Source organism: Palaemon carinicauda, chromosome 17 (genome assembly GCF_036898095.1).
Source record: "Palaemon carinicauda isolate YSFRI2023 chromosome 17, ASM3689809v2, whole genome shotgun sequence".
Lineage (NCBI taxonomy): Eukaryota > Metazoa > Arthropoda > Malacostraca > Decapoda > Palaemonidae > Palaemon > Palaemon carinicauda.
Genome location: NC_090741.1, coordinates 31,875,651 through 31,888,553, shown reverse-complemented (window position 1 = coordinate 31,888,553; position 12,903 = coordinate 31,875,651). Strand labels below are relative to the sequence as shown.

The 12,903-nt window shown below is 40.7% G+C and overlaps 1 protein-coding gene across 1 annotated transcript in view; it reads left to right on the top strand.

Moving 5' to 3' along the window:
• Positions 1 to 6,053: 6,053 nt before the first annotated feature.
• okr (DNA repair and recombination protein RAD54-like okr) overlaps positions 6,054 to 12,903 on the top strand; it is a 127,321-nt gene continuing 120,471 nt past the window's right edge. The window contains exon 1 of the mRNA XM_068390821.1: positions 6,054 to 6,178. The gene's annotated coding sequence lies outside the window, so the exon portion shown is untranslated. The remainder of the gene's footprint in view (positions 6,179 to 12,903) is intronic.

Sequence of the window (12,903 nt, the reverse complement as noted above, 5' to 3'; positions counted from 1 at the left end):
ATATCAGGGACGTGCAGAGAGGGGGGGGGGTGCTGCTAGGGGTGCCCAAGCACCTGCCCCTTTTTATACTGTATTAAAAGTGCCCTTTTGAGAGTGATGTATTATAGGCCCGCCGCCTATCTGTGTCAATGATGATGATAATAATAATAAAAATAATAATAATAATAATAATAATAATAATAATAATAATAATAATAATAATTATTATTATTATTATTATTATTATTATTATTATTATTATTATTATTATTATTACTATTTTTATTACAATAATAATAATAATGATGATGAAGATGATGATGATGACATTAATTATTATTATTATTATTATTATTATTATTATTATTATTATTATTATTGTTGTTATTATTATTATTATTATTATCATTATTATTATCATTAATAATAATAATCATACATACATATACCAAAGGCACTTCCCCCAATTTTGGGGGGTAGCCGACAACAACAAGAAACAAAACAAAAAGGGGACCTCTACTCTCTACGTTCCTCCAGCCTAACCAGGGACTCAGCCGAGTTCAGCTGGTACTGCTAGGGTGCCGCAGCCCAACCTCCCACATTTCCACCACAGATGAAGCTTCATACTGCTGAGTCCCCTACTGCTGCTACCTCCGCGGTCATCTAAGGCACCGGAGGAAGCAGCAGGGCCTACCGGAACTGCGTCACAATCGCTCGCCATTCATTCCTATTTCTAGCACGCTCTCTTGCCTCTCTCACATCTATCCTCCTATCACCCAGAGCTTTCTTCACACCATCCATCCACCCAAACCTTGGCCTTCCTCTTGTACTTCTCCCATCAACTCTTGCATTCATCACCTTCTTTAGCAGACAGCCATTTTCCATTCTCTCAACATGGCCAAACCACCTCAACACATTCATATCCACTCTAGCCGCTAACTCATTTCTTACACCCGTTCTCACCCTCACCACTTCGTTCCTAACCCTATCTACTCGAGATACACCAGCCATACTCCTCAGACACTTCATCTCAAACACATTCAATTTCTGTCTCTCCATCACTTTCATTCCCCACAACTCCGATCCATACATCACAGTTGGTACAATCACTTTCTCATATAGAACTCTCTTTACATTCATGCCCAATCCTCTATTTTTTACTACTCCCTTAACTGCCCCCAACACTTTGCAACCTTCATTCACTCTCTGACGTACATCTGCTTCCACTCCACCATTTGCTGCAACAACAGACCCCAAGTACTTAAACTGATCCACCTCCTCAAGTAACTCTCCATTCAACATGACATTCAACCTTGCACCACCTTCCCTTCTCGTACATCTCATAACCTTACTCTTACCCACATTAACTCTCAACTTCCTTCTCTCACACACCCTTCCAAATTCTGTCACTAGTCGGTCAAGCTTCTCTTCTGTGTCTGCTACCAGTACAGTATCATCCGCAAACAACAACTGATTTACCTCCCATTCATGATCATTCTCGCCTACCAGTTTTAATCCTCGTCCAAGCACTCTAGCATTCACCTCTCTCACCACTCCATCAACATACAAGTTAAACAAGTTAAATAATAATAATAATAATAAACAGGAGCTTGTAGAAATGGGTATTATATCTTGGCAACACTGGGTCACCCAAGATCAGCTGACTATATGTCTCACTGTCTGGTAACACTGGGGCCAAGGCAAGCTCAGCTGAGCTAGACTGACAAAAAGTCAAAAGTGCAAAATCAAGTACTCAGTTTGTAACTTTTTTTCAGTTTGATGAAGAAACTGTATGCTTTTATTGCTAACTCTTCAAAACAGCATGCTGCTTTCATGGCAATCCAGAAAGCAATGTATCCAGAAGACCGCCCACTTAAACTTAAGAAGCTATCAGACACAAGTTGGGCTTACAGAGAGTCAGCTCTTAGAACCACGAGGAAGGTCATCCCAGCTCTGAAGCAATTTTTAGAAGAAATAGTGCAAAAACATCCTCCTGATGCATCAGCAGGTGATGTTTCAATATTGCTGCAAAGTATTAACTTTGAATTTCTTGTTTGTCTTGAGATTGCCACCCCAGTTTTTCAAGAAACTGCCCATGCCTCTAATGCCCTACAACAGAAAGACTTTGGTTTGGCTGCCTCCTACAGAAAGACTTTGGTTTGGCTGCCTCCTACAGAAAGACTTTGGTTTGGCTGCCTCCTACAGATAGACTTTGGTTTGGCTGCCTCCTACAGAAAGACTTTGGTTTGGCTGCCTCTTGCAGAATTGTGGATGGAGTGCAACAAAGTTTGAGATAATTAAGAAATGATGAGAAGTTTCAGGAGATTTTTACAAATGTTAAAGAGAGTGCTGAATCCATGGCCATCGACCTCCCTTCTGGGATCCCTGGACAAGGCGGAAGAAGAAAAATGCCTGAAAGATACAAGTATAGTGGTACATCTGCTTCTGAGGACCAGCAATATCAATCCTTGGATGAATACTACCGTGTGGGAGTGTTTTATGTGTTTTAAGATACAATATCACAAGAGCAACAATGAAGATTTAAAGGTGGCGACAACACAACATGGGGTATCCTAAATGCTTTTCATTGTATGACAGTCCAAGATAACTGGAAAGAACCTGTGAATGAAGAGGCATTTAAGTCATTGCAAAAATTATACTAGTTTTATGAGTTAGAAGAAGTAGACAAGCTACGGTTGGAATCAAAGATCTTCTATTCCTCATTCCCTTGCCTGCCACAGAACACTGTAGCTACAATGCTCAACCTGGTGAAAGAAAACAATGTCCAGGAGATATTGCCACTTATGATTGAACTTTTAACAATTTATGCCACTCTACACGTCACAACTGCAACAGTGGAAAGGACCTTCTCCAAACTCAATCTGGTGAAGACAAAGCTACGCAGCCTGTCCAGTGAGGAGAGGTGGAGGTTATCTGATTTTATGTTGCTAGCAGTTGAAAAGGATATCACAATCAACAACAGTGAAGTTATCATCATATTCAAAGAAATGGCACGCAGAAGGGTTCTCTTATGAATATAAAATGATAAGGTCTGGTTATTAGCCTAGTGTATTGATCATACCAATTGATTTTCTTGCAGTCATTTATGTAAAAGTAATATATATAATTTTTCTTTTGTTAAATTTCTTATTTCTACTGGTAGTCAGTACTGTAGATTTTATGTTCATAAAAAACATTAGCCCAGTGGTACCTATGATATCAGTCATGTATATCTTTTTCTTGAATTATTAATGGCTAGTTTAAATAAATTTGAAAGCATATTGAGTCGGTATATATTTAGCCTCATTCATTTCTATATTTTTGCCTTTTTTTTTACTTGAGCACCTGCCCTGAAAAAGTTCTCTGCACGTCCCTGCTATATATATCCCTTGCTGATAGCTGATCATGGTCACTGGTTCAGGTTCAGGTTCGTTCTTTCCTCCTCAGGTCACTGGTCTAACGATTCCTGTCCACAGGGGATCGTTCATTTTCTGCTGGACAATTATTTAGTTTCAGGGAAAAGGTCAGGGGTGGACCTGAACTCAATGTCGTCACAGCAGGTACAACTTGAACGGCTCACAAGTGAATGGGCAATTTCTTGGTTAAACAGCTTCACCTGTGTTATTTTTCTAGTCAGGTAAGATTTTGCATAGGCTATGCATCTTGAGGTGCTATATCAGAACGTTTACGTAGGGCTTTATAGACTCGTAGAAAGTGAGTTTCACGCAGGTTTTCCATTTACAATATAAGGAGTAATCTTAAAACCCTAAGGAAACTTACATACGACTAACCTAACCCTAACTATCTGGTATACAAAAATGAAACAATTAAAAGAGTATTCAACAAACGGCTGTGTGAAAGGTAAAGGTAGCTGGTTTCAGTTCCGGTTCCATCAGAATAGATGCTCACCAGAACGTCAGCCGGGCAAGCTCAACCCCCCACTGTGGTGCCCTACCACAGCAGTAGCCTCCCCAGTAAACAGCTTAAACACACGGTCCTGGGCGGGGATCGATCTCTTGCCACGCGAATGCGAGGCAAACACGTTACCACTGTACTAGCCAGTAAACAAACTTGAAATGGAGTTAGAAAGATAGAAATTAGATGCTTATATGTTAGCAGTACATAAATCATGATAGAAAAAAGTGTAAGGAATAACTAACGTACGTGGTGTGTGTTTTTATACCTCATATTTCTACCCCCGTGACATAGCTAAGATAGGCATAATATTGTGTATTAAAGGCATTAGGCAACTACCATAGTCTACCCATATACTTCTAGAAGAAAACGAAAAAGCCAAAAAGAAAAAGAAAATTCTTATGGGTTACTATACTATATTATGCACAGACTTAAAAGTAACAAAATATAAAGAAGAAAAAGTTAGATTTTTTTTTGTTTACATGGAGGGAAGTATTGAAGAAAGGAAGGAATGGATGAAAAAACTAAAATTTAAAGAAGGAAATGTCACATAGTCTTATATGAGAGGAACTGATATGGATAGGGAAATCCTTTCAACTAAGGAAAGGTTAAACATCTTCAAACGAAAAACCAATTTCAGGGGAAAAATATACAAATGATTGTGACCTGCACAAGGAATAAAAAGATAATATAGATCATTTATTGCCATGTCCAAAATCCTTAATGTTAAAATATCTATATATTATCGTGAGTATGTTGCAAATCCTAGCAGGGAGCTGATGGTATCAGTACATGCGACATGAGTATGGAAAAATGAGTTTAATAACACCAAATTTTTCACAATAGGTGTCAAAATGATAGCAAGGTATTGTCCCAGCATATTTCAAATTAGAATTAGATAGAATTAAAGCTTAATATTTTCATTGAGGGTTTAAGACTGTTGTTTATTGTTACAAAAAAAAAAATCTCAATTACAGCATTGAATATAAGCTTAGAAACGTTGCATTTATATATTAATTAATAAAGTGCCCGCAAACTTATTCTGCAAAGTAAACACCTAGAAACTAAGAACTTTTTTTCTAAATTGGAGAAATTTCTTTACATTTGTCATTCTGTGTTTTTCCACATATCCCACAAGTTTTTTTCTTCTTTACGATGTTATCAATGGCTGATAATGTTAGGTTAAGGTTCAGATGTTAGGGATTTGCCTTTTCCTCGATGCATTAGTATTTTCACCCTTTTCTTTGACTTTCTTTTCCTTGTTATCCATATTTGGTATATATATTCTTTTATTATTTTTCATTACCTTCTCCTGAAGCATTTCCTATTTATTTTCCCGCTTCATCTTTATATGGTTGCTGGTAGGATATTAATTTGAAGAAGTAAGAAAGTATAAAAAGGAAGAACTCAAAAATAAATCAAAACGCAAAGTTGCAAATGAAGTTAAAAGAAAAATAAACAAAAAAGAAAGCTGAAATTACCAAATTAAAGCATAAGAGATTACATAAGAGAACTTAACACTAAGGAAGCAGTAATAGTTATGGAAACAAAGTTAAATATGGTAGAGTTAAAATTAAATTATAGAATAATGAATGAAAAGGATAAGCTTTGTGCTGTGCGGTGAGGCGAAGGAAACAACTGAGTATATGTTTAGATATATTGGATTAAGAAAATCCAGAAGCAACGGCATAGAATTAGGAAATTTAGATACACCACTAGAGAGGTTGTCCGATATATTATACAGGCCCTGGAAGTTAGGAGTAAAAGTATGTAAGTCGTGCTGTCTGTATAGAAGGTAACTAATGACATTGAATTTTCTGAAGCAGATTGCCGCACTTTGCACATAGTACGCTTCTTCTAGTAGTATGCCCACAATTATCGTGACCGTGCTGTTGAGAGAGCAACGAGGAAGTTGGAACCTGTGATTCTTTCATTTTTCCTTCTTTTGTAACGACGCCTCTAATAATCTAGTTACCTAAGATTATCTTTCTTTTATATTATTTTGTCATTTTCTCTACACCAGGTTTAATATTTCTTTCTTTGTTTTCTAAATTTCATTTATTTCCTCTCAACTTAAACATAAACAAACATTTTCTTATTATTCCAGATTCTATAAAACAAAAGAGCATCAATATACAACTTTTAATAGAGTTATGTAAAGTATCGGGTTGGAATTTTCGCAAGATCCTTATTATTATTTTTGTACTTATTTACCGCCAATATTTTGACTACTGCATTAAGTGACATAACCATTAGTGTACCGAGTGATAAATAATAGCTACAGGTTAGTTATATATTGCTATATCATTATAGTTTTAGGTTTCTATATCTTCATAAATGTTTGACTGCTATAGGCCTTGGAAATTAGCCTTCATTTGATATATGTAGCCTATGCTCGCATACCGTAGGTGACTTGAGGCTGTCTCGAGTCTAGGTGGTCTGTTTTAGTTAACGTGACTTTGGCCACGCAATATTATCTACAACGAGGTGCATTTTTAAATTTTATTCTAATGTTCTTAACATATTCCAAAGGCTACTGTCACTGGTAGGCTCTGTAGCTTACTAGCTTACCTTACTAGGCTTAGAAGGTTTTGGGGTAAAATTATAGAACGGTGCAATAAATGGTTTGTAGAAATTAAGACTGAGTTTTTTAGTAGTATTTGTTGTTTTGAATATATGTTTTTATGATTCTTGGCGGAAATCAATAGTTTATGAGTTATGATGGACTGACTACCATAACTGAAAAGCTATGGCTTTGCTCTAGCTATCGTCATCAATTACATTTGAAACCCTTTAAATCATACCATGTAGCAGTCTAATTGTATTGATATTTAAATTAACGTTTTTAAACTTTGTTGATTTCACCAGTTATCTTCATTAAAAACCAGTCATTGGATTAAAATAGAGTTACTGTAATCATTACTGAGTAACAGTAATGACACACTGTCAAAACAGGGAGATTTTGTTTGCCAAGAATTCTGGACGCATAGAAAACTTTACTTTTAATCTCATTTTCTATGGAGTCGTTTATAGCAGTGTTTATCATATTAGAAATACTTCCTTACTTAATTGAGCTAATGATTTAATGATTTTGCTCTGCTGTATGCTCGCTTCACTTGCGATTAAACATTATCTCATTGCTCCTATGATCTGGCAATCAGAACGTGTTTCACTATGCGCTTTATCCCCGTGGGCAAGTATTTCAGCATTAATTATCAATTATACAAACTTAACCCTTTTACCCCCAAAAGACGTACTTGTACGTTTCACAAAACTCATCCCTTTACCCCTATGGACATACCAGTACGTCATTGCAAAAAACTGCTATTTAAATTTTTTCTTGCATATTTTTGATAATTTTTTGAGAAACTTCAGGCATTTTCAAAGAGAATGAGACCAACCTGACCTCTCTATGACGAAAATTAAGGCTGTTAGAGCGATTTGAATAAAATATACTGCAAAATGTGCTTGAAAAAAAATAACCCCTTGGGGTTAAGGGTTGGAAAGTTCCAAATAGCCTGGGGGTAAAAGGGTTAAAGGGGTGAATACACACTTAGCAAAGTGTGAGTTTTAGCTTCGCACTCCAGCTTCTGTTCGAACATGTACCTGGGTTCCATTTCCAATGATTAGACTAAATATATCAAAAATACATTTCTACCCTAATTTTTATTGTTGACTTAATCAGTAAAATAAGAGCTATGATTATATTGCATATTCCAATATTGAAAATAGATAACAAAGAGGTTTAGAATATAAAACGATGGGCCCTTCTACCATGTTCAAACAAATAACTTGAGGCAGAAGCACCACCTTTCAATGTTTTTCTGAACTGCCAGATGGAAGGAGGCTCCTATGATATGTGCTATGATGACAAAAGGAGCAAAATGGATATTTTATATTAAAATCTGTAACTTCATTGATAGAGGTTTCTGTCAGTATTACAGTATATGGGATTCAAAATAGTCTGTTTGCAAAGATCTATTCAATTATGCAAGTTTCAATGTCCTATCTAATATTGCATCATTCTATAATTGAACCAAACTCTATTACCTTACCCAATTACAATTTACATGATGGGCAAGGATGCAGTGTCAGGTCAAATAAGGAAGTGGAAGTTCAGAAGGGATGTTAAAGAGACCCTCCCTGATGGGTAAAGACATGGTGTCCTTGGATGGACTAGGAAGGAACTTACAGGTTTTGACGTCTCCCAAAATTGTGCCATTAACCGGGTAAATAATCACTGAATCTAAATGCCAGTATGACCAATAGGCTGTAGGTTATTCTACCCTGACTAACCCAGTCTAACCTTACCTTACCTAAACAGACTAAAGATGAATCAATCCTCTTCTTATTTTGGACTAATTAGGCCTTTGACCCAGGCCCAGTCACTGAACTGTGTGCCTAGATTATTAGCCTAACCTAGACTATCAGTAGGCGTAGAAAAACATTCTTGACAACACTGAATCATCTTGAAATATATTGAGGTTTGAAACTAGCAGTGGGTTTAGAATTCATTTGATGACATTAACATAAGGATTCAAGCAATCATCTAGACTTGATAGTAAAATTAATTATGGTATTGATCAGATTAATCTCCACTGGCACACTTTCTTGTGTAGGCCCCTCCTAGTTTGAGAAAGATAGCATTATGGAATGTTATCATTATTATCATTACTAATTAAGCTACAAATGTACTTGGAAAAGCAGGATACTCTGAGCCCAAAGGCTCCAACAGGGAAAATAGCCCAGTGAGGAAAGGAAATAATGAACCACAGAATAGTGTTCCTGAGTGTACTCTCAAGCAAGAGAACTCTAACTCAAGACCAGAGTACAAAGGTTTGATTTGAAAGTGCCCTCCTACAGTAGAAGAGCTGTTTACCACAACTATAGTCATTCTTCTACCCTTACCAAGTGGAAAGTACTCCTAGAAGAGCTGCTTACCACAACTAAAGAGTCTCTTCTACCCTTACCAAGTGGAAAGTACTCATAGAAGAGCTGCTTACCACAACTAAAATCTCTTATACCCTTACCAAGTGGAAAGTACTCCTAGAAGAGCTGCTTACCACAACTAAAGAGTCTCTTCTATCAATACCAAGTGGAAAGTGCTCCTGGAAGAGCTGCTTACCACAACTAAAGAGTCTCTTCTATCCTTACCAAGTGGAAAGTACTCCTAGAAGAGCTGCTTACCACAACTAAAGAGTCTCTTCTATCCTTACCAAGTGGAAAGTACTCCTAGAAGAGCTGCTTACCACAACTAAAGAGTCTCTTCTATCCTTACCAAGTGGAAAGTACTCCTAGAAGAGCTGCTTACCACAACTAAAGAGTCTCTTCTATCCTTACCAAGTGGAAAGTACTCCTAGAAGAGCTGCTTACCACAACTAAAGAGTCTCTTCTATCCTTACCAAGTGGAAAGTACTCCTAGAAGAGCTGCTTACCACAACTTAAGAGTCTCTTCTATCCTTACCAAGTGGAAAGTACTCCTAGAAGAGCTGCTTACCACAACTAAAGAGTCTCTTCTATCAATACCAAGTGGAAAGTGCTCCTGGAAGAGCTGCTTACCACAACTAAAGAGTCTCTTCTATCCTTACCAAGTGGAAAGTACTCCTAGAAGAGCTGCTTACCACAACTTAAGAGTCTCTTCTATCCTTACCAAGTGGAAAGTCCTTCTAGAAGAGCTGCTTACCACAACTAAAGAGTCTCTTCTACCCTTACCAAGTGGAAAGTGCTCCTAGAAGAGCTGCTTACCACAACTAAAGAGTCTCTGCTTCCATTACCGGTGGAAAGTAGCCTCTGAGCAATTACAGTGCAATAGTTAACGCTGTAAGTGAAGAAGAATTTTTCAATATTAATCTTACCCGATGATCATGTAGCTGTCAACTCCGTTGCCCGACAGAAATCTACGGTCGGGATACGCCAGCGATCGCTATCCAGGTGGGGGTGTACTTCAACAGCGCCATCTGTGGTCAGGTACTCAAGTACTTCTTGTCAACAAGAACTCAATTTTTCCTCTGTCGTGCCGCCGGCAAGACCTACTTGGATACGCTGTTGATTTTGGAGTCTTTTGTTCACGATTTGGTGATGTATTTGCTCTAAAGTTTAGCCTTCGCTGTTCAGGAAGCTTTATCCTTAGCTTAGCAAGCTTTTGGAATTAATTTGACTTATTGGTTAATGAACTTTGCTTAATTTTGGAATTCCCCCTTGACTACTTCTAAATTCAAGATGTCTGACCATTCCCAAGTTCCTAAATACAGGCAGTGTAGTGTTAGGACTTGTACTAGGCGTCTTCCGAAGGCCTCTATAGATCCTCACACCGTATGTTCCAATTGTAGGGGTAAATCCTGTCAATTGGAAGATCGATGTGGGGAATGTGCTGGGCTTTCGGAATTCGATTTTAACGAATTCCTCAGATATGCACGTAGGTTAGAGAAGGAGAGAGATAGGAGGAGTTCTTCTCGCTCTGTGGATTTTTCCTCTCCCCATGCCCCTCAACCTTTTCCTTCCCCTGTGGTGGTGACTCCCGAACCTGCTACGAGTGCTCAGCCTGCAATGGCTGATATGTTGCGTGCCATTCAGGCTCTCGGTGATAAGGTGGAGTCGTTGGTTAGTGACCGCAATCAGCTCTTGGCAGATGTCAGAGAGCTGAAAGCGAAGAGTGCAGTGGGAAGTGTTAGTGCTAGTGATGTGCATAGTGCCAGTGTCAGTGTTGCGCATGAGGGTACATCTGTGCGTGCCAGTCGTCCTCCCAGTCCGGGACCTCTTGCAAGCTCCCAAGCCCAGGGGAGAAGCAATGTCGAAGGACCAAAGGGTTCGGCAGGCCTTGATCGGCGCACGGATGTATCCTCAGTGGTTGCGGACGTATCTGTTAAGGATCGTCCCATCCACATACAGACGAATGAGCCCTTACATTCCTCGTCTGTGGAAGAAGTTTCCAGGAGGAAACGGTGGACCAAGGTCTCACGACCGCTCAAACGTAAGGTCCCTTCCGAGCTTGTCCAACGGCCCAGGTGTAGCCACTGGGTCAGTTCGGACTCGCCACAGTCATCTGATGACTGCACACCTCCTAAGAGAGGTAGAGTGGTCCCTCAACAGGCTACTGCTCCGTCTGTTGTTGCTCCAACCACAGTAGACCCTAAGTGGTCCATGCTGCAGACTATGCAGTCTCAGCTTGCGGCTTTCATGCAGGAGTATCATGCCGAGAAGGTTAACACCTCTTCTGTTAGCCTACAACCCGCAGAGGTTGTGCGCTCAGCAGATACTGCGGCTGCCTGCTCCCACACACCACCTGTGAGAGCTCCTCCACCGATGCGCAGTCCTCCCTGCCAGACGCATGTTCTTGCTGCACCATCTGCTAACATGCGTGAGCTGCCGCATCAGGAGTTGCCGGGTTCCAGCACTATGCGGCATTCTCCTCAGCCCATGCAGCATGCTCTGCAGACCTTACAGCATGCTCCGCATACCATGCAGCATGAGCCGCATACCTTACAGCATGCTCTGCATACCATACCGCATGCTCCTCAGCCCACCGCAGACCCTCCCTCACACCAGCCCTCTGCTTTTGTTGTTGCCAGCTCGCAGACTGTCCAGCAGAGGCATGATGTTGGATCCGCAGGTACGCATGCACCCGTTCTGCAGGATTCAGCCGGTCAGCTTGCTGCTCTGCCTTTGCCACTCTCAACTCAACTTTCGGATGATGATGTATCGGATGATGAAGCTGCTCATCTGGATGAACCTCACTCTGATGTTGAAGGACACAAGTCTTCGCCATCTTCCTTAGACTTTCGCAAGGTCCTTGCTTTGTTCAGGGACTTGTATCCTGAACATTTTGTGTCTGCAACCCCTCGTTCTCCTCCCTCCGAGTTTGCTCTGGGCATGCAGTCTGCTGCGCCTGCCTTCACCAAGCTTGTTCTCGCCAGATCATCTAGGAGAGCTTTGAGGGTTATGGAGGACTGGTTGCATTCCAAGAAGCAACTGGGAAGGACCTCTTTTGTGTTTCCTCCTCCCAAGCTTGCTTCTAAGTCGAGCGTCTGGTATGCCACGGGAGAGGAACCTGGCTTGGGGGTTCCTGCCTCTGCCCAGGCCGACTTCTCAAGTCTGGTTGACTCTCCCCGCAGGTTGGCTATGAGACGTTCGAAGATCTGCTGGTCCTTTTCAGATCTTGATCATCTGTTGAAGGGAGTCTTTCGTGCCTTCGAGATATTCAACTTCCTCGATTGGTGTTTGGGAGCCTTAAGCAGGAAGACTTCCCCTTCAGATAAGGACTCGGCCATGCTGATCATGTCTAGCATGGACAAGGCAATTCGGGATGGGTCTGGTGAACTTGCGGCTTCATATGTATCAGGAGTCCTCAAGAAGAGAGAACATCTTTGCTCCTTCTTATCTGCTGGTATCACTCCTTGCCAGAAGTCAGAGTTGTTGTTTGCTCCTCTCTCCAAGTGTCTGTTTCCGGAGGAGTTGATTAAGGGGATGGCTGCCTCACTTATCCAGAAGGACACTCATGATCTGATGGCTTCTTCTGCACGTAAGGCTAAAACCTTACCTTCCGTGCCTAGACCCTTCCGCCCTGCAGCAGTTGATACACCTGCTTCTAGGTTCATCCCGCCCTTTCGTGGCAGAACCTCCAGCAGAGGAGGTACCCGTGCAGACAGTCACCGTGGCAAGTCCAAGAAGGGTTCCAAGTCTGCAAAAGGCAAGTTTTGACTGCCTTCCTCTCCAGACAGCAGTAGGAGCCAGACTCAAGACCTTCTGGCAAGCTTGGGAGAGCAGAGGTGCAGACGCTCAGTCTGTGAAGTGGCTAAGGGAGGGATACAGAATTCCGTTCTGCCGCAATCCCCCTCTAGCTACATCTCCCATCAACCTCTCTCCCAACTACAAGGAGAAGGACAAGAGGCTAGCGTTGCAACAAGAGGTGTCGCTCTTGCTACAAAAGGAAGCAGTGGTCATAGTCCGGGATCATCAATCCCCGGGCTTTTACAACCGTCTCTTCCTGGTAGCCAAGAAGACAGGAGGTTG